The sequence below is a fragment of the Oryctolagus cuniculus genome, chromosome 11, assembly GCF_051225735.1.
Source record: "Oryctolagus cuniculus isolate XC-2025 breed Fujian yellow rabbit chromosome 11, ASM5122573v1, whole genome shotgun sequence".
NCBI classification, from domain to species: Eukaryota; Metazoa; Chordata; class Mammalia; order Lagomorpha; family Leporidae; genus Oryctolagus; species Oryctolagus cuniculus.
The window spans coordinates 90,991,453-91,013,714 of record NC_142877.1 but is presented as its reverse complement, the minus strand read 5'-3'; the positions used below and the strand labels follow the sequence as shown (position 1 = coordinate 91,013,714).

Here is a 22,262-nt window from a genome sequence, read left to right as displayed (position 1 = left end):
CAGAGAGAAAGGTCTTCCTTCTGTTGGTTCACTCCCTTAATGGCCGCTGATCTGATGCCAGGAGCCAGGTGCTTCCTCCTGGTCCCCCATGCGGGTGCAGGGCCCAAGCACTTGGGCCATCCTCCACTGCACTCCTGGGCCACAGCAGAGAGCTGGACTGGAAGAGGAGCAACCAGGACTAGAACCGATGCCCATATGGGATGCTGGCGCCACAGGCAGAGGATTAACCTAGTGAGCCACGACACCCATTGATGATGATTTTTAAAATACAAAGACAAAATCCATGAAAGAAAAAATTGATAAGTTGTACTTCCTTACTCAAGATTAGCCATTGTGGCCAAATCAGGAGTGAAGCAGCAGATGGAAGACCTCTCTCTCTCTCTCTCTTTCTCTCTTTCTGCCTCTGCCTCTCTATAACTCTGCCTTTCAAATAAATAAATAAATCTAATATATATATATTTAGTCCATTTTTAAATTAGGTTGTTTTCTTATTGTTGGATTTCAAGAGTTATGATATATTTTCAAATAGTCCTTTTATCCTTCTTCTCTTTATCTTTTACTTCTTTTTCATTCTATTGGCTGTAATTTTCACGGTCAATAGAGCAGAAATTTTAAATTTTAAAAATGAGTTAGAGGCGTTCCTACCAAAACTGGTCTGCACACCAGGCAGTGTATAGCAAGCTAATTACTGACTCCAGAGTGGAGAAAGTAGCTTATTTACAATGCACAAACCAAGAAGTCAGGTAGCTTTCACTCAATTTCCAGACTCCCCCAGGGATTAAGGACAGTGAGTCTTACAGATCCAAGTTGGGGATGAGCAGCTCATGATCAGCTTGGATGTGGCTCTCTGGATGGTGCACAGCCCTTGGAGCCTTTCTTTGATTGGTCTGCAACCAGAGGCCAGGGTATCCTGAAGATGCCGTGGTGGCATCGGAACTGCAGCCCAAATGGGGTCTATGGGCACACTGTTCATTACTTTGTTTGATCAGAGCGTGAAGACAGAGCTGCATGTCTAGCATCAGGACAGTGTCCACAGAAGTGATAAGTGAGCTCTGAGGCCTACAGGACCAACTTGACCTTGTACCACTCCTTGAACCCAGTGAGCTAATCTTGAGTAAGGAGTTGATTTGCAATCACCACAAGGAAGAGAGAGGAATGCCCAGCAGGGGACTGACAAAGACTACATCAAAGCCATTAGGACTGGGGCAGAGCTATAGTAGTGGAAAGGCCCAAATCCAGAACATGTACAAGACCAAATGCTAGAGGGGATGCGGTACAGCAGGAGCTCTGAGTCATTGCTGACAGGAATGTTACATGGAACAATCACTTTGGAAGACAGTTTGATGGTTTCTTATAAAACTAAATATCCTCTTACACTATGACCCAGCAATTACACCTCTAGTTATTTACGAAGTAGTTGACCACTTAAGTCTACACAAAATCTGCACATGGCTGTTTAATAGGAGTCAATTCTTCGTAACTGACAAATCTTGGAAGCAACCAAGATGTCCTTCAGTAAGAAAACTGATAAATAAATTGTGGTACATCCAGATAATGGAATATCATCATTCAGTACTCAAAAGAAATGATCCATCAAGCCGTGAGGAAAATCATAAATGCATGTTACTAAGTGAAAGACACCAGTCTTAAAAAGATACATGTTGGGGGCTGGCGCTTTGGTGTAATGGGTAAAGTTGCCCCATGGGAGATCTGGAGGAGGCTCCTGGCTTCTGGTTTCGGATTGGCCCAGCTCCTGTCATTGCAGCCATTTGGGGAGTGAACCAGCAGATGGAATACCTCTCTCTCTCTCTGCCTATGCCTCTCTGTAACTCTGCCTTTCAAATAAATATTTAAAATAAATAAAAATATATATTGTTTGTTGAGAACTATACAACATTCTGGAAAAGCCAAAACTATTGAGACAGTAGAAAGATCAGTGGTTGCCTGCAATCAGGAGTGAGGAAAGGATGAACAGGCAGAGCATGGAAGACTATCAGGGTAGCAAAACCACTCAGAATAATCCTGAAATTCGGAGACTCAAGATTCATTATACATTTGTTCAAACCAATACAATGTGCAATAACAAGAGTGAACCTTATCATAAGCTAAAGATTGTGGGTGGTGATGTGTCAATACAGGCTCATCAGCTCTAACAATTATACAACTGTGGCAGGGAATGCTGATAAGGGGTAGGCTATATTTGTATGAGAACAGAGGTGTCTAAAAAGTTCATAGAAAATATGTGTTATAAAAAAACTGTATGTGTTTCAAAAATTTTTGCACCAAAATAATTTTAACTTTTAATTCCAGTTTTTCAAGGACTTTGGAAGTACCCCCTTATGAGAAGTCTCTGTACCATCTGTTCAATTTTTCCATGAACCAAAAACTTCTATAAAAAACAAAGCTCATTTTTTAAAAGAAAAAAATAGAAATATAAAAGAAACCTATAAATTAAAAATATGGTTATTTATTTGGATCTTGAATAAAAGGATAAAAACATTTTAAAATTATAAGATCATAGGGGAAGTTTAAATACTATTTAATGATTCTAAGAAAATAAATTTAATTTTTATAAGTATGAAAATGGAAGTAAGGTTATGTTTTACAAAGTCACCTGTTTTCTTTTGGAAATACATAAAAAATGTATGAAACAGGTGAAATAATTTTGCATCTGAGACTTTCTCCAAAATTATTAGGGGAATATTATGTGTAGGGCATTAGAGTAAATTAAATTATTGATAAATTAATCATCATAAAAGGTAGATGATAGGAACATGATGTATATTTGCTTTTGTATATGGTTGAAATTTTCTGTAGTAAAATAAAATTATTAGACAAAATTCACACATGCTACCTACTCAAGTTATAATAATTGTCATGCTTGATCCTATCACTCAATTTAAATTGTAACAATACTTTTATCCAGCTTGTGTTTCTAAATGATCTCTTCCCCCTTGGCTCCAAGTGATAGCCATTGATTGTCCTAACTTTATTATTCCCTAACGAATCCGACTGCTCCTATTCTTCCTCCTCTTCCTACTTTATCATTCCAATTATTTAACTGTGTTTCAGTAGATATTCATACTTACTTGGGTTTGCTTATTTTTGAGCTTTATAAAAATACTCAGGGTGGGCTTTTGCATAGCAGTTGAGATGCTGCTTGGAGTGCCTGCATTCCACATCTGAGTGCCAATGTTTGAGTCTTGGTTCTTCTTCTGATCCAGGTTCCTACTAATGAACACCCTGAGTGGGAGCAGTGATGAGTCAAGTACTTGGGTCCTAGGTGGATTGAGTTGCAGACTCCTGGCATCAGCCTGGCCCAACCCTGGATGTTGCAGGCATTTAGGGGAGTGAACTAGCAGATGGAAAAATCTCTCTGCCTTGCAAATAAATTAAATCAAATTAAATTTACAAACAAAAAATATTATATAAGCTATTTAAAAGAATGTTGTTACCTACTACATGCCTCTAGGTATTCACTGAAAAGCAGATACTCCACTCATCTACAGAGGCATAGTACAAAGATGAAAGCTGCAACATTGAAAAAACAAAGAAATCAACAAGTATCTACATGCTACAGCATCTAATGCTGAATAAAAACATGCCAATTCAAGAAACAAGAATAAGGAAGACAACATGACACCCCCAAAAGAACACAACACTTCAATACTAGATTGTGAAGATGATGAGATTCAAGAAATGCCAGAAATGAAATTCAAAAAACTGATCACAGGATTACTCAGAAGGAATCAGAAGCAAATTCACAAGCTAATGAAATTCATACATGACATGAAATAAAATTTCTTCCATGAAATTGAGATCTTAAAGAGAAATCAAAATGAAATCTTGGAAATGAATAATTCAATAGAACAAATAAAAAACACAGTGGAAAACCTTAACAACAGATTCAGTGGAGCAGAAGAAAGAAGATCTGCCTTAGAAGACAAAGCACAGGAAATTAGACAGTCAGACCAAACACAAGAACACAAGAAGAAGAAATTAGAAAACTAAAAAAAAACCACTGTTGCTAATCTACAGGATACTATCAAATTGCCCCAACATACAGGTTCTAGGAGTTCCTGAATACCTGGAAAGAGAAAGGATTAGAAGGCCTTTTTTTAGTGAAACACCAGATTACTTTCAGAGGATCTACAAGTAGACTCACAGCTGACTTCTCATCAGAAACCCTACAGGCTAGGAGAGAATGGCGAGATATATTCCAAGTTTTAAGAGAAAAGAACTGTCAACCAGAATACTATATCCTGCAGAGCTCTCATTTATAAACAAAGATGAAATAAAGATCTTCCATTGTGGCCAGTACTGTGGCGCAGCAGGTTAAAACCCTGGCCTGAAGTGGTGGTATCCCATATGGGCCCTGGTTATAGTTCCGGCTGCTCCTCTTCTGATCCAGCTTTCTGCTATGGCCTGGGAAAGCAGTGGAAGATGGTCCAACTCCTTGAGTCTCTGCACCCACATGGGAGACCTGGAGAAGGCTCCTGTCTCCTGGTTTCAGATGGCTGTTGCGGCCATCTAGGAGGTGAACCAGCAGATGGAAGACCTCTTTCTCTGTCTCTACCTCTCTGTAACTCTGTCTTTCAAATAAATAAAATAAATCTTTAAAAAAAAAAAAGACCTTCCAGGACAAACAGAAATTGAAAGATTTGTCACCACCAGTCCATCCCTGCAGAAGATGCATCAAGATGTGCTGCACACAGAAGCACAGAAACAGGGTCATCACTATGAAAGAAGGTAAAGGAAGGAAATATCTCAGTAAAAGTACAAAGGAAATCCAAAGTAAAAAATAGGAATATTTTTGGGAAAATGGCAGGGCAAAGTCATTACTTATCAATATCTCAATGATTGTAAGTGGCTCCAACTCTCCAGTTAAAAGACAAAATCTGGCTTAATGGATTAAAAAGAAAACCCATCTTTTTGCTGCCTACAAGAAGCACATCTCACAAACAAAGATGCACACAGACTGAAAGTGAAAGTATGGAAAAAGTTATTCCATGCTAACAGAAACCAAAAAAAGAGCTGGTGTAGCCATCTAATTTCAGACAAAATAGACTTTAACATAAAAACTGTTAAAAGAGACAAAGAAGGACTCTATGTAATGATGAAGGGATCAGTTCAACAGGAATATGTGACTATTATAAACGTATATGGGCCAGCGCCGCGGCTCACTAGGCTAATCCTCCGCCTTACAGCTCCGGCACACTGGGTTCTAGTCCCGGTTGGGGCGCCGGATTCTGTCCCGGTTGCCCCTCTTCCAGGCCAGCTCTCTGCTGTGGCCAGAGAGTGCAGTGGAGGATGGCCCAAGTGCTTGGGCCCTGCACCCCATGGGAGACCAGGAGAAGTACCTGGCTCCTGCCATCGGATCAGCGCGGTGCGCTGGCTGCAGCGCACAGGCCGCGGCGGCCATTGTAGGGTGAACCAACGGCAAAAAAGGAAGACCTTTCTCTCTGTCTCTCTCTCACTGTCCACTCTGCCTGTCAAAAAAAAAATTATAAAAAAAAATATAAACGTATATGCACCTAATTAGGGCACCTGGCTATTTAAAAGAAATATTAGTGGATCTAAAGGAGACATAGACTCAAATACATTAGTAATGGGGGATGTCAATACCCCACTTTCAGCAATGGACAGATAAACCAGACAGAAAATCAGCAAGAAAACAGCAGAGTTTTCCACACTATAGACCAAATGGACCTACCGGGTATTTATAGAACTTTTCATCCTACAGTTGCAGAATACACATTCTTCTCACCAGTGCCTGGAACTTTGTATAGGACTGAGACCTTTGGAATAGGGTGGAAAGAAGTCTGGATTGGGTCAAGTCTTAACTTCATGACAGATTTTTTTTTAGATGTTGTGGTGGTTCTTAATTTCTCTGTACTGTCTTTAACATTAAAAGGAAATGCCATTTTCTGGAAAAAATAAACAGCTTTAATGCCAAAAAAAATTAAAAATAGAAGAATGTTGTCATTGTTTCCCACAAATGTGGGATTTGTTTTTTCACTTAACATTATGATTCTAAACTTTATTTACATAGTTCATCTTGTTTCGTAAACTGCACCATTACAAGAGTATTTCCTACGAAATAATAATTAGTAGTTTAAAATTCAGCCCTCACCTAAACCAACAACTTCTAGGAAGCAAAGACCACATCTTCTTATCAGTTTGTCCATCTCCCAATAAAAGGAAAGTAATATAGCATATATTTAACAAGTGCATTTTTACTGAATAACTGAACAAATATGTGATTAAAGTAGTCAATTAGCAAAGGTACTTCATCAAAAAATGGAAATGGGTTCTTGTGAATAAATAGTATTTCTAACATTTTATTTATTAGAATAACTAATGAAAGGGATTGATTGGAGATTCCTGCACTAGATGACATTGAGCACAGGAAAATATTTCTAAACTATAAAATATATGCATTACTATAAAGATTTACTCAGAGAATAATCTTTTCATTTTTAGGATTCAATTATATAAAATTAATTTCTAGTTTTTATGTTAAGTGCAACAAAATTAAAGAAACCAAATATCAGTTAACAAATTTTTTAGTTAACTGAAAACAGACAGATGGCTAGAACTAAAATTGATTGATTCCTGGAAATCAAAGCTGATGCAAGAAAGATTATTCTTTGAAAAAGAAGGCTTCCCAAGCTCAAAAACTTATCTTTCTCATTTTGGAAGGATTAAACTTGGAATAGAGGCCAATGATTTATTAGCTTAAGTTTTCTCTCAACAGAACTTTCATTACTTCCAGTATTTAAATAAAACAGCTTTGATGTAGAAACTCAAGCATCATGCTTTATTTTCATTGCTTTTAGAAGACTATGATAGCACTGAATTTAGAATAAGAAGACTAATATCCTCATAGATGTTGTTAACCAAGACCTTCTTTGCAAGGAGTATGAGTCCTTACCAACAATGGCCATTGCTTCTTTAGACAAAGCCCTATAAAAGATGAAAAAGGAAAAGATAAGCTAAAATTTTAATCCAGTAATTGGAACCATTGCCCAGTCCTGTCAACCCTCCATATCCATGGGTTTTGTATCCTTGAATTCAACCAACTGTGGCTCAAAAATAGTTGGGAAAAAGTTGTATCAGTACTGAACATGTACAGGTTTTTTTCTTGCTGTCATTCCCTAAAGAATACAGTGTAACAATCATTTACATACCATTTACATTGTATTAGGCATAATAAATAAAGAGATGATTTAAATAAGGAAGAGTACTGCATAAGTTGTATGTAAATACTGCATCATTTTATGGAAGGGACTTGAGTATCCACAGATTTTGGTCTCCAAGAGGAGCCCCAGAACTAACTCCTCACAAATATCAAGGTAAAGTCACAATTTCTCAATTTGATCAACCTGAATATAAAAGGCAATCTGTTAAATATTTCCAGTCTTTGGGCTAGGGCTGTAGCGTAGTAGGCTAAGCCTCTGCCTCCAGTGACAGCATTTCACATGGGCACAGGTTCAAGTCCCAGTGCTCCACTTCTGAGCCAGCTTTCTGCCGATGGCCTGGGAAAGCCAAGCACTTGGCCCCCATGTGAGAGACTCGTAAGAGGCTCTTGGTTCCTGGCTTCAGATTGGTTCAGCTGTGGTCATTGTAGCCATTTGAGGAGTGAAACAGCAGATGTAAGACCTCTCTGTCTGTCTCTCCTTCTCTCTGTCTGCAACTCTGCCTCTCAAATAAAAATAAATAAATCTTAAATATAAACAAATATATTACATATTCCAGTGTTCTTTCCAGATACAGTTATTGATTGATACAATATCATTTGGCTCTTCTACTTCTTTTAGAATTTTCCTGATTTCAATGAATTGAGAAGAAATGTGAAATTATTAATCTCAAGGCTTAGAATTTGTGTATCGTTCATTTAGTTATAAAGTTATCTTTTGGGTATATTCATGGTTATAAAGATACGCATGAGTCTCAGAAACTATCAGGTAGTGCCTCTACACTAATTTTTAAAATTTTCTGCCCTTGGTCATTATTATATTTGGTTGCCACTTTTCATGGTATTTGTGGCTGGCGCATCTACCCTGCCAAAGTCAGATAAAAACTGTGTTGCATGTTGGACTCTGTTGTAATTCTCTACCATTCAACATGACAAGCAATTTTAAAGGCATATTACACTGAGTTGTAATAATGCTGATGGTCACTGAAATAGCCACACAGAATATTGTGGCATAAGGTGAAATTTCTCAGTGATCCAGAATTATTCAAAATTATTTAACAAATCTGTGGAAACCTGGATTTGAAAGACAAGTTTATTTTGATGCAATTTTAAAATCCATGCATAGTTTTTTTCATAATGCACATTTTCATGCACTATTTGAAGATCTCTAGTACCCATGCACTAATATAAAATAAATTATAAAATAATTCTATTTTCCAAGAACTTTTTGATGTGCCCTTGTACTGAGATATTGATACTTCCATCCATTGGGGAATTTTGAAGAGCCAGAAGTAGTCAAATATCCTAGATCCATCAAGCAGTCTTGTCTGTTTACTTTGGTATATCACATTGACAAGATCATCTTCTCCATGTGTGAAATGGAAATGATTGTAAAGCCCTGGCCTGAAATATAAAAATTACTCAAAGAAGTTCTTCCTGAAAATTGCATTTATACTTTCAAATTTTTATGTATGTTCCCCCACTGGTATTGACTCACAATAATTATTTTGTTAACTTTTGAGTCTTCATTACCTTAATAATTTATTTTTTGACATAGTTTTTGTGAGATAACATCTTTAATTCACATAATAGCCAAAGGATAATGGCTCTACTAAATAAAGAATTCAAATACAAAGTAAAAGACTACAGTCCAGCAGGAAAAAATAGGCAAAGACTATAAACAATAAATGAAAAAAACACTCAACTTCACTCACAGCAAAAAATAATAATTTTTTAAAAGATTTTATTTATTCTATGAGTCTGAATAAATAAAATCTTTTAAAAAATACTCATAGAATGGCAGATGTCCTAAACAGCATTCTGGCCTCAGAATCAGCCCTAAAGCCATTTGGATCTGGCTGAAAAGCCCATGAGAGTATTTCAGGCATGAAGCCAAGACACTCTGGCAAAAAAAAAAAAAAAAAAAAACCACCACCACCACCACCACCACCACCACCACCTAAATGAAAGATCTGTGTGAGATCCCAGTGGAAAGAACAGGTCTTCAAAGAGGGAGGTGCCTTTCTCTGAAGGGAGGAGAGAACCTCCACTTTGACTATGACCTTGTCTAAACAAGATAAGAGTCGGAGAACTCAAAAGGCTTCCATAGCCTTGGAAACTCATGACTGGAGCATAGGGAGATTACTGATGCCATAAACAGGAGTGTCAATTTGTAAAGTCAACAACAGGAGTCACTGTGCACTTACTCCTCATGTAGCATCTCTGTCCTTAATGTGCTGTACATTGAGATTTAATGCTATAACGAGTACTCAAACAGTATATTTCACTTTGTGTTTCTATGGGGGTGCAAACTGTTGAAATCTTTACTTAATGTACACTAAACTGATCTTCTGTAAAAAAAAAAAAAAAAGAAAAAAAGAAAAAAAGAAATTATCAATTCCCAACTTGACTCTCACTGGGATTAAACATGACAATAGGGCTGATCTGATTTCATCATCATTTAAAAAATCATCTATTATTTTTCACTTTATGTTTCTGTGTGGGAGCAAACTGTTGAAATCTTTACTTAATGTATACTAAACTGATCTTCTCTATATTAAGAGAATCAAAAATGAATCTTGATGTGAATGGAAGGGGAGAGGGAGTGGGAAAAGGGGAGGGTTGTGGGTGGGAGGGACGGTATTGGGGGGAAGCCATTGTAATCCATAAGCCGTACTTTGGAAATTTATATTCATTAAATAAAAGTTAAAAAAAAAAGATTTTATTTATTTATTTGAGAGGTAGAGTTACAGACAGTGAGAGGAGGAGACCGAGAGAAAGGTTTTTCATCCACTGGTTCACTCCTTAAATGACCGCAATGGCCAGAGCTGTGCTGATCTGAAACCAGGAGCCAGGACCTTCTTCCAGGTCTCCAATGTGGATTCAGGGGCCCAAGGACTTGAGCCATCTTCCACTGCTTTCCCAGGCCTTTGCAGAGAACTGGATCACAAGAGGAACAGCTGGGACTCGAATTGGAGCCTATATGGGATGCCAGTGCTGCAGGTGGAAGATTAACCTACTGTGCCACAGAGCCAGCCCCCCCAAAATAATTACTTTTTGAAGTAAGTGTACTGCTGCTACCCAAGGGCACTTTAAAAAGTTCATAAGAAATTGAAATTTAAAGATAATGTTTCAGTGAAAAACATAGCTTAGCTTAGTTGGAAGCTAACAACTTAACTTGAAATAATTAAAGATAAAAAATTAATGAGGAACTATAAAGTATTTTGAACTGAATGAAAATTAAAACATACTATATCAAAAATTTGTACCATGTAAATATGGCAGTACTTAAACAGAAAATTATAAGATTAAATGCCTATATACGGGCCGGCGCTGAGGCTCACTTGGTTAATCATCCGCCTGTGGCGCCGGCATCCCATATGGGCGCCAGGTTCTGTCCGGGTTGCTCCTCTTCCAGTCCAGCTCTCTGCTGTGGCCTGGGAGGGCAGTGGAGGATGGCCCAAGTGCTTGAGCCCTGCACCCATATGGGAGACCAGAAAGAAGCACCTGGCTCCTGGCTTCAGACTGGCCCAGCGCCAGCCATAGTGGCCATTTGGGGAGTGAACCAACGGAAGGAAGACCTTTCTCTCTGTCTCTCTCTCTCACTGTCTATAACTCTACTTGTTGAATAAAAAAAAAAGCCTATATAGAGAGATTTCAAAGGTTCAAGGAAAATGTATATTACAGGAAAACTACACATAGGTTTTAATGTTTGCATCAAAATAGACTTATCCTTTAATTCAATTTTTCCATGAAATTGTTTATTAGAAATAAAAATAGATTAAAAATAAAGGGAGTCTCCTTTTTGCCTTATGAAACTACTATGAAGAATTCATGTATTTCACTATATTAAGAAGTTATGAACTAAAATCTATGGTCATATCAATAGACACCAAAAAACAGCATATGAAACACTAAGCAAAAAATTGCAGGAAAATAATAAAGATCACTTGACTATCAGGGAAAAGGAAACAGAAATATGGAAAATCAATGAAACCAAAGCTACTTCTTTGAGGTCAATGAAATTTGTCAAACTACTACCAGACTTACCAGAAACAAAAAAGAGAAAATATGTTATCCAAAAAGATGCAGCCATCAGTAGAAATTCTATGATGTTAAAAACATAGTGAAGGAATAACACAAATTACATTTTTGTCAATGAATCTGATAACTTACATAAAATGGACAAATTCCTTGAAAGATACATGCTGCCAAAGCTCACCCAAGAGAAAATAATATGAATAATACTATATCCACTAAAGGAATTGAATTTGTAGTTTTCAGAAAATTATTCCCATACAGAAAATTCTAGGTCCAAAAGCTTCATTAGTGAATTATATCAATCATTTGAAGAGGAAATAGAATCAATTCTATACAAAGTCATTCAGAAAATAGAGCAGAAATCTGATGTTACAACTAAAAACATTAACCAAAAAGATAGCTAAAACCAATGTCCTCATCTTCTTAACACAATATTAGAAAATAAAATCAGAAAATGAATAAACATGATAACATCCCATCACCAAATAGGATTAATCCTATAAATACATGGTTGGTTTAACTTTGGGAATTAATCACATACCTCACTATATTAACTCAAAATTTAAAAACAAAAAAAATTATTTTCAATAAATGCAGATAAAGCATTCAACAAAAATCTCACCTGATCCCTTTAAAAACTGTCAGCAAACTAGAAATATAAGGGAAATTTCTCAATATGATAAAATGTTTTGTGTTAATTTTCCAATGTGGCTGTATATAAGTACTACAAATTCAGTGTCTTAAAGCAATAGAAATTTATTAAGGTCAGAAGATTAAAATAAGTAGTGAAATTATGTTTCTTCTGGAGCTTCCATGGAAGCATCCACTTTAATAAATAGCTTTTCTATGTTTTATGTTTAATGTTTACTTATTTTTATATAGATTTAATAATGTTTGACATTTTTCATATTCATATGCAAATAATACATACATACTATTTTTCTTGCAGGCAGGGATATTAACATCACATAATATGGGATATATGATTAGTACCATAAAGCAAGGAAAGAGGAATATTTATTATGTAGAGGGTATAATTCAGTGAAGACAACATTTATAACTACTTACATGCCAAGTAATATGATATCCCATCATTTTTTAACTCTCTATATGTTAATTTCCATGCCTCATGGTCTCTCAATACTTCAACATCTGTTTCTATCTTTACCTCTCCCTTTCTGAACATAACTCTCTTACTTTCCTCATAAATTTTTGTGTGATTCCATTAAGCTCACCTTTACAATCTAATATAATCTCCCCAACTTAAGATCATTAATTTAATTACATCTATAAAGTCCCCTTTGCCATACAAGGCTAGTATTCAGAGAGACCAAGAATTAGCATGTGGACATCTTTGATGGGCATTATTCAGCTTTCTGCAGCATCTATGACAATCTTAAGACTAACATCATTCTTTTCTTTAAAGATTTATTTATTTATTTATTAAATTTATTTGAAAAGCAGAGTTAGAGAGAAAAAGAGAGAGAGAGAGAGAGAGAGATCTTCCATCCACTGCTTCAATCCTCAAATGGATGCCACAGCCAGGGCTGTACCAGGCTGAATTCAGGAGCCAAGCACATCTTCCAGGTCTCCTCTTTGGTGCAGGGGCTCCAGCATCTATGCCATCTTTTGCTGCTTTCTCAGGCCATTATCAGGGAGCTGGACTGGAAATGGAGCAGCCAGATCTCCAACAGGTAGGTGTCCATATGAGATGGCTGGTGTCACAGGCAGCAATTAACCTGCTACTCCACAATAGTAACCTCAAGACTAACATCATTCTTATGGTGAAATAGTGAATCCTCTCCGACTATGATCAACAGCCAGGTGAAGCTGTCTTCTAACACTTCTATTCATGGTTTGTACATGATTTCATTATATCTTCTAGAGGTTCATATGAGAGAGAGCTGGTCCCTAGTATGGTGATGTTGGGATTGTAGAACCTGAGGGATGTGAAGCCTTTGGAACGCAGTTGAATCATGGGATATAGCCTTATGAAGGGATTAATATTGGTGTCATGGACTGCTCAAAAGAGGTGGTGGTAATGGAGCAAGGCCAATGTTTATAATTAATCCACTCTATATATGGTCAGTTCTCTTTTATTTTTCCCACCATGTTCTGATGCAGCCAGGGGGACAGACCCTCAGCAGACACAAAGAGCTGAGGCTTCCCAGGTTTGGACCTGCAGGCTCTGAAACTATTAGCTAACTAAACCCCTTTTCTTTATAAAATATCAGCATCAGGTATTCTGCTAGAGCAACACAAACAGATGAATACACAATATTACACAAAATGGAAAGAAAAGGCATCCAGGTTAGAAAACTCTCTTTGGAGTTAACATAATTTCCTATGTGGAAAATTTAATGAAACCTATGAAAAAACTTGAACAAATAAGAGGAAATTTAGCAATTTTGGACAATACAATATCAATATGTAAAAATTTATGTGTCTCAGAAATAAACAACTGGAGATTGACACAAAATAAGAAACACCACTTTCCCCTAAATAGCACCTACAATATAAAATACATAGGAAAAGCACTAAAAAAAAAAGATGTAGAAGACCTATATATTAAAAGCTACAAAACATTACATAGAGAAGTTACAGAAGACTTAGACAAGTGGAGACATACACAGTACTCATAAATTGGAGAATTCATTACTATTAGGACATTGATTTTCCATAAAACAACAAAAAATTCAATATAGTCCAAATTAAATTCCTAATGGACCTTTTGTAGACTTGTATAAACTGGTTCTAAAACTCATATGGAAATGTAAACATTCTATAAAATAGACCCATGACACAAATGGTTAACTGATACTTGTGAAAGCTTCAACAGATAATTCAATGGATAAAGAAGAATATTTTCAACAAATGGTGCTGGAATAATCGGTTCTGTATCTATATATGTGCATACACATATATACATACAATAACAAATTTGTCACATAACTTCCATTGTATATCAAAATTAATTTATAATACATTGTATTAGGACTGTAAAGCCCAAAACCACAAATACTTTTGAAGTAATCATTTGGGAATATCTTTGTGACTTCCTTTGGTTAACTAAAACCTTTATAGATATATCACCAAAACCATGATTCATTAAACTAAAAATTGGTGAAGTTGATTTTCTGAAAATTAAAAAATTTGCTCTCCAAAACAACCAATATTAAAAGAGTGAATACAAGCCAAAGACCAGTATAAAATATTTTATTATTATACATATAAAAATCAATTTATATTCAGAATATATAAAGAACTATCAAAACTCAATAATAACAACAATCCATTTAAGAAATGGGCAAAGGACTTGAACAAGCATTTTTCAAAAGATGAAATTCAAATGGCCAAAAGACCAATGAAAAAATTGCTCAGGATCACTAGCCATCAGGGAAATGCAAATAAAAACCCGTTAATTGGCTGTCATAAAGAAATCAACAAACAATAAATGTTTGCAAAGATGTGGGGGGAAAAGGTGTCCTAATCCGCGGTTGGTGGGAATGCAAGCTAGTATAGCCATGTGCAAGACAGCACGGAGACGCTGCAGAAAGTTGAAAATAGATCTACCATATGACCCAGCCATCCGACTCCTGCAAGTTCACCCAAATAAAATGAAATCAGCATATGAAAGAGTTATCTGCACCCCCGTGTTTATTGCAGCACAATTCACAATGGCTAAGATTTGGAATCGACCCAAAAGTCCATCAACTGATGACTGGATAAAGAAAATGTGCTATAAATACACTATGGAATAATACTCAGCTGTAAAATAGAATGAAGTCCTTTCTTTTGAAACAAAATTGATGTGACTGGAAACCATTATACTTAGAGAAATAAGCCAGTCTCGAAAAGATAAATACCATGTTTTCCCTGATCTGTGGTAACTAATAAAGTCCAAACACATATAATGTATATGAGCAAAAGTGACATTTTGAGAACTGGTTATGATTACAGCCATTGTCTCTACTGTTGAAGAACAGTGTTTTTTCTCTTATTATTTGTTGAATTCTTTTCTTAGTGAAGTGTTATGAGAATACTCTTATGATTAAAAAATAAAGTGAAAGTATGTCATTGTAAAAATTAAAAGAATAAGAAAGACTCTTGGGGGTTCCAAGATGGTGGAATAGCAACAGGGCGGTCGGATTGGCTAAGCAAAATTAATAGAACAGAAGTGGAGAAAGTATACTCTGAGAGTAAAGCTTCAGAGGATACTGCAGGGGGAGGCCCTGCAAAAGAAGTAAAGACAGCTCAGACCTGTGTGAAAGGTGCAGACACACAGCGATGAGCAAAATAACAAAGGACTCAGCGGCTTGGAATAAAAAAAAAGTGCCCACCCTAGCAAATCAGGTGAGGTCAAACAGCATGGGCCCACACCACTATTGATAGAGCTGGAGGGAGAACCTTGTGGACTGCAAGGATTACTCAGCGGGGTGACTGCTCACCCAGGGTGGGGGAGAGGAAGTAGCATGCCTTTCTCTCCCCCCACAACAGCAACCCAGAGCCAGCTGTGGGAGATATACCACCATTTTTTGGACACAAGCAGGTAACAGTTGCTCCAGCTATTGTGTAGGGATCCAGCAACCATCTGGGACACTCTCCATCCAGTCAGCAGGGGCAACTGCAGCAGTTCAAGAGCAATGAGTAGGACAGTCCCCTCCTCGCCAGCTGCACCCACTGGGAGCAGGTGGGGAGGAGGAGCCATCCCTGTGAAAGGGAAGTGCCCCCTGCAGGACTCTGCTAGGTGAACACAAAACTGACACCTTGGCAGGTGATGATATTTTAAAAAGATTTATTTATTTGAAAGGCAGAGTTAAAGAGAGGCAGAGGCAGAGACAGAGAGAAAGAGGTCTTCCATTCGCTGGTTCACTCCCCTGTTGGCTGCAATGACCGGAGCTGTGGTGATCCAAAGCCAGGAGTCAGGAGCTTCTTCCAAGTCTCCCATGTGGGTGCATGGGCCAAGCACTTGGGCCATCCTCCACCATCCTCCACTGCTTTCCTGGACCACAGCAGAGAGCTGGAATGGAAGAGGAGCAACCAGGACTAGAACCCAGCGCCCATATGGGATGCCAACACTGCAGGAGACAGCTTTACCTACTATGCCACAGTGCTGGCCCCAAGATGCAATGATTTTTGAATAGCTCTTGACTTTACTGTTTAGGAACAATGTCTTGTTTGTTTCCATTCTTTTTTTCTTTTTTCTTCAGACTATTCGGTGAACTCTCTACTCAGTATAGGGTTAATCTTATGAGTATAAAACTAACTGAAAACTTAACTTTGTAAAAAATAAGAATGGGAAAGGGAGAGGGAGGAGGAAGAAAGTTGGGGTGTTAGAGGAATGGAGGTAGAGAGGGGAAGAATCACTATGTTCCCAAATTTGTATATATTAAATGCATGATGTTTGTATTCCTTAAATAAAATTTAAAAAGAAAAGAAATAAATAAAAGAAAATATTTAAGCTCAACAACAATAACAACAACAAAAATAGATAAAGCTAAGAATCTTGCTTAAGGATATACATAGGGTGAAATTATAGTAAAAACAAGGAAGTGATTACCACAAAAGACATGATATTTTGAAGGAGTGAGGAGAACAGGGGTGGAGTAAGAAGAGTATGATTGAGTTGAGACATGCTGGGGTTTTTGGGGGTGTTGGCAATTTTTAGATCTGGGTGATAGTTCTATGGGTATTTTCATTATAATAATGTATGTATTATTGTATGTATATTTTACATACAATATGTATACAGAATACAAAAAAAGAAAAACAAAGAATAAGAAAAGAAGTAGGAGGGAGGGTAGGAGTGTGGGTAGGAGGAAGGATAGTTTGGGAAGTATCACTTAGTTCCTAAATCTGTGTATATAAAATACATGAAATTTGTTCACCTTATATAAATTTAAAAAAACTAAAAAAAAACCCACTGTGATATATACATTCAATGAATTACTACCAAGTAGTAAAAAAATGAAATATTGGTGTGCATTAAATCATGGATGAATTATTTTTTTAAACACTTATTTGTTTGAAAAGCAGAGTGACAGTGAGAGAGTGAGAAAAAAAAAAAAGAGAAATCTTCAATCTACTGGTTCACTCCCCAAATAGCCATAACAGCTAGGTCTGGGCCATTTAGATAGATAGATAGATAGATAGATAGATAGATAGATAGATAGGTATTTTTGGTATTTTTATCTCAATGGTCATGCTACCAGATGCTAAGCATGGCTTAGATTCCACAGAACTTGAACACTTATCACATTTCCAAAGTATGAAAAATAATCTGAAAAAATTTGAACTTAGAAACTTAGAAAGATCTAAAATCTATGTGATAATTTGAGGATTCTTTATTTCCATTTTTTTTGTCTATTAAAGGAAGAGAGAGAGAGAGAGAGAGAGAGAGAGAGAAAATCTTCCCTCCACAGGTCCATTCCTGGTCCAAATTGGACCAGACCAAAGTCAGAAGTCAGAAACTCCATTTGGATCTCTCGCATGGATGATGGCAGGAACCCAAGTGCTTGGAACAACATCTACTGCCTTTCAGGTGCATCAGCAGGAAGTTGGATTTGAAATGGAGACAGGAATCAATCCCAGGAACTGTGATATAGGATACAGGTATCCCAAGCAGAGGATTAACCCATTATGCTACAATGTCAGCTAGTGAGAATTCTTAGATATTCTTAGATATCTGAACATATTTATTGATTGCTCAAAAATTCAATTAACAAAAGTAATAAATCTCTACTGATAAGGTCATGAAAGAGAAGTTCATGAGATTTTGAAGGAAAAATTCATGGTGAAGCTTAATTGTGAATATGGAAATGGAATCTTTCAGTTATTACTCTACAATAAAAACTCTCTACCTGTCATCCAAGAACTCCCAAGGAGTCAAAGGATCAGCTCAAAGACATATACCCATGTTTCATTGTTACATTTTTTTTCTTCCCTTGAGAATAGGCACATCACTGTAATCAATATATTGAAGGGGCTCATAATACAAAATATTAATAACTACTCTACAAGAAAGAATTTATGGTAAAACCTTACAGAAGCATTCTAGTTTGATCTTCTGCTATTTGTTAAGATGGCCTATGACTCTCTTTTGCAAAGATCATTAAAATGGTCATTTTTATGATCTTTGCAACACAAACTGGGACTGGGACTTTCTTTCACAATGCAAAACAGATCCTTACCAAATGTGTTATTTAAGACTTTCCACATCTTAGACTTGCTGAACAGAAGCAAACTAAATGAGCCTAACTTTCCATAACCAGTTCCTCTCTCATCACATGTATAGTTACCAGATTTAGTGGAAACCATCAATAGTTCAAAAATTGTCACTATGTTTTTAATTGCAAATACCCAATTTTGACAACACTCAATGAATTAATAGAAACCAATAAATTTTGTTTAAAAAATCAGGTAATTTACCCAGTTGAACTATCTGCAACATTTTAAGTTCTCATAACAATTTAATACACACTTTTCTAAACACTTTAAATATACTATGTTAGGAAATATACAGCAGTGTGAGTGAATCTTAAGCAATCCAACCTGATCCCTCAATTGTCCTTTCCTACATTATCCTTCTCAACTGTTATGGTAATATACAAAGATAAAGCAAAAAGCTGGTGGAATAATGGAATTAAATGAAGAGTTTATTTTAGTGCAAAAAAAGCTTGAAATCTTAATATATTGGTCAGTTAAATAATTTTTCAATGAAACAAAAGATTTAAAATCAGCACTAATTTGTAACCTCAAAGTCCTTTGCAGGCACTCTCCTCCAATCATTATAGCTGTAGTGTCCACATGTTGAGAACACATTCCCCTGGGCAGTGCTATTACTGGCACATTTGTTTCAATGATTCTTGTCTGTCCCAAGATGTTCTAAGATGTCTTAGAAAAGAGCTGAAGAGTGATTAGAACTCAATTGTCATGGTTCTTCTTTGCCATATTTACAGTCAGTGTATTCATCTCAATGTTATTTGTGCTACTCTATACCCTTCATCACTTTTCTCTAGTCCTTGTTGTTACCCCAGTGTTAACCTTGCTTTGATTCTTTTTAAGTCAATGACATCCAGAGCCCTCTTCTACTTTGAGCGATCAGATATGCTGTCTCATGAATGAATGAATGAATGAAGTGCATTTGCCTCATTCATTGTCTCAATGACAGTCTCCCTACCCTCTCTCTTCCACCTTGGGAGCCAAGGAATGAGGTTCTGCTCAGCTGCAGAGTCTCATTCGCTATGACACTAACATGTGTTTCTCTTCTGGTCTTGGTCTGTTTCAGAAATATAACACCATGGAAATAATTTGTCAATTAAACTATCCCAGAGAAGGGAAATGTTCCATTTGTAAAAGTAACTGACTTCATTAAAATGAATCTGTGAAAGCACTGTGTACCAAAAATGAAGAATAAACAGGCAAACTCCAAACCCAAACAGTACTTTTAAAGATAATCTTAGAAAACTGTTTTTGTTTAATTATTTTTCAACATTTCATAATATTTTGAATCTTTTGTTCAGTGTCATACAATACTGAAGAGCTCATTTTATAGCATTTCATTCCCATGGTATATTTATCAATGTTCCTTTTTCTTTTCTGTGTTGTCTAAAAGTACCTCTCAGGTGATCTGAAGAATCTACATATGATACAGTTCATAAAGGTATAACAAAAGAGTTTTGTATTCATTTTATACAAAGAGCCATATATTCATGGGAGAAATACCATGATTCTATTTTTTTTTTCAGAGCAACAAAGGATGGGTAGTTGCTTTTCCTGTTTTGCAGGCTGGCTTAGGGAGAAATGAACAAGAGGCAAAAAGGGTATAGCCTGACTCTATTCCTGCTTTATTGCAAAAATGACATAAAAACCCAAGAAAGTTTTCTGTACCTAAAAGGCAGTCTTAGAGTTAGCAATATAAAATTCATGGTGAGATTCTTTTGAAAAGATCATCCACCTTAGATTGCCTCCAAAATGCTTAAAAAGACTCCCTTTTCTTAAAAACATGTGTGAAGGCCAATAGTCAGGGAAGGCTTTAGACATTTCTTTTTAAAAATTAGAGAGAACAGATTTCATGTATTTCACAGATACAATTTTTAGAAGATAATCTTCTTCCTTCCCTCCATCCCTCAATCACTCCTCCTCCTTTTCTTCCTTTAAGTTTTGTAATAACATAATTTCAATTTACTCTGTAATTACAAGCTGAGTTCACAACTAACAATGTTCAACAAGTAAAAAGTAGAAAGACCAATGTTCACAGTAATATAGACAAGGGCTATAAAAATAATCAAATCCTAAGATATCAGTGTCATTCTTTTAAATTGTCTTTTTCTTGTATTCTATAGTAACTACCATATATCAGAGAAAATGTATGGTATTTGTCTTTTTGGTATTGGTTTATTTCACTAAGCATAAAGGTCTCCAGCTGCATCAATTTATTTTTATTTATTTTGTTTTACAAAATATAGCATTTCATTTTTCTATGGCTGGGTAGCAGTCCATTGTGTGTGTGTGTGTGTGTGTGTGTGTATACACACACATACATATCACATTTTCTTTATCTGGTCTTTGGTTCATAGACATCTGGGTTGATTCCATATCTTAGCTATTATGAATTGATCTGCTATAAACATGGGAGCACAAATAAGTCTTTCATATGCAGATTTTATTTCATTTGGGTAAATTCCTAAGACAGATGGCTGGGTCATACAGTAAATCTATTTTCAGATTTCTGAAGAATCGCCACACTCTTCCATGCTTGTACTAGTTTACATTCTCACCAACAGTGTATTATGGTACATTTTTAAAATCAAAGTAGTCTGGTACTGGCAAAAAAAAAGAGACATGTACACCAATGAAACAGAATAAAAACCCCAGAAATTAATTCATGTGTCTACAACCAACTAATCTTTGACAGTTGAGCTGAATTCACTCCCTGGAGAAAGGGTAGCCTCTTCAGCAGATGGTGTTGGAAAAATTGGATCTCTGTGTACAGAAGTATGAAACAAGACCCCTACCTTACACCTTTTACAAAAGTTAACTCACAATGGATCAAGAATCTAAATATATGACCTGATTTAATCAAATTACTAGAGAAGAACATTGGGAAACTGTGCAGAACATTGGCATAGCAAAGACTTCCTGGATAAGACCCCAGAAGCACAGGCAATAAAAGCACAAATAGACACATAATATTACATCAAGATAGGAAGCTTCTGTACTGCGAAGGAAATACTCAACAAAGATAAGAGGCAACTGATAGAATGGGAGAAAATATTTGCAAACCACACATCTGATAGAGAATTAATATCCAGGATATATAAATAGCTCAAAAGCTCAACAACAAAATGAAAAATCCAGTTAAGAAAAGGGCAAAGAATATGAACAGGCTTTTTCAGAGGCTAATTTAGATATTTCAACTGCTGTCTCCAGTGCCATTTTTATCAGAGGTTTTCCTTTTTGTCTTTACTACACTCCATTTCTGAAAATTATCATTTCTTTAACCTTCATCTGCTGTCTAGCACAGCCTAGGGTATGGAACACATTTACAACTACTTTCATCTGTACAACTAAGAATTCCCCTGCTTTCAGTTTATCTGGATAGTAGCCTTCCAAAACGGGTACACAAGAGGCAAATTCTGTGGCAGGGTCACAACTTCATCACTGCAGATTCTCAAGCAATTCTAGCTCCAAAGCAAAATTTGCAACCATATTATCACAATAATTACAACCATGCCTCCTGTGACTGAAGTATTGGAATCTTATTTACTGTCCGGCACTGTGGCTCACTAGGCTAATCCTCCACCTGTGGCGCCGGCACTCCAGGTTCTAGTCCCGGTTGGGATGCCAGTTCTGTTCCGGTTGCTCCTCTTCCAGTCCAGCTCTCTGCTGTGGCCCAGGAGGGCTGTGGAGGATGGCCCAAGTGCTTTGGGCCCTGCACCCGCATAGGAGACCAGGAGGAAAAACCTGGCTCCTGGTTTCGGATCGGCTCAGCACGCCAGCCGTAGCAGGCATTTGGGGGGTG

The 22,262-nt window shown here is 36.6% G+C and overlaps 1 long non-coding RNA gene across 3 annotated transcripts in view; it reads right to left on the bottom strand.

The window, feature by feature from the left end:
- Positions 1-22,262, bottom strand: part of LOC149123559 (uncharacterized) — a 97,408-nt gene that overhangs the window by 24,752 nt on the left and 50,394 nt on the right. Inside the window, exon 4 of one of the 3 annotated variants that reach the window (XR_016216236.1) lies at positions 6,800-6,966. The exons of 1 other annotated variant lie outside the window; for it this stretch is intronic. This is a non-coding gene — a long non-coding RNA (uncharacterized LOC149123559). Of the gene's footprint in view, positions 1-6,799; positions 6,967-16,021; positions 16,260-22,262 lie in introns of those variants that run through there. One more of the 3 variants, XR_016216234.1, reaches the window with a different exon arrangement.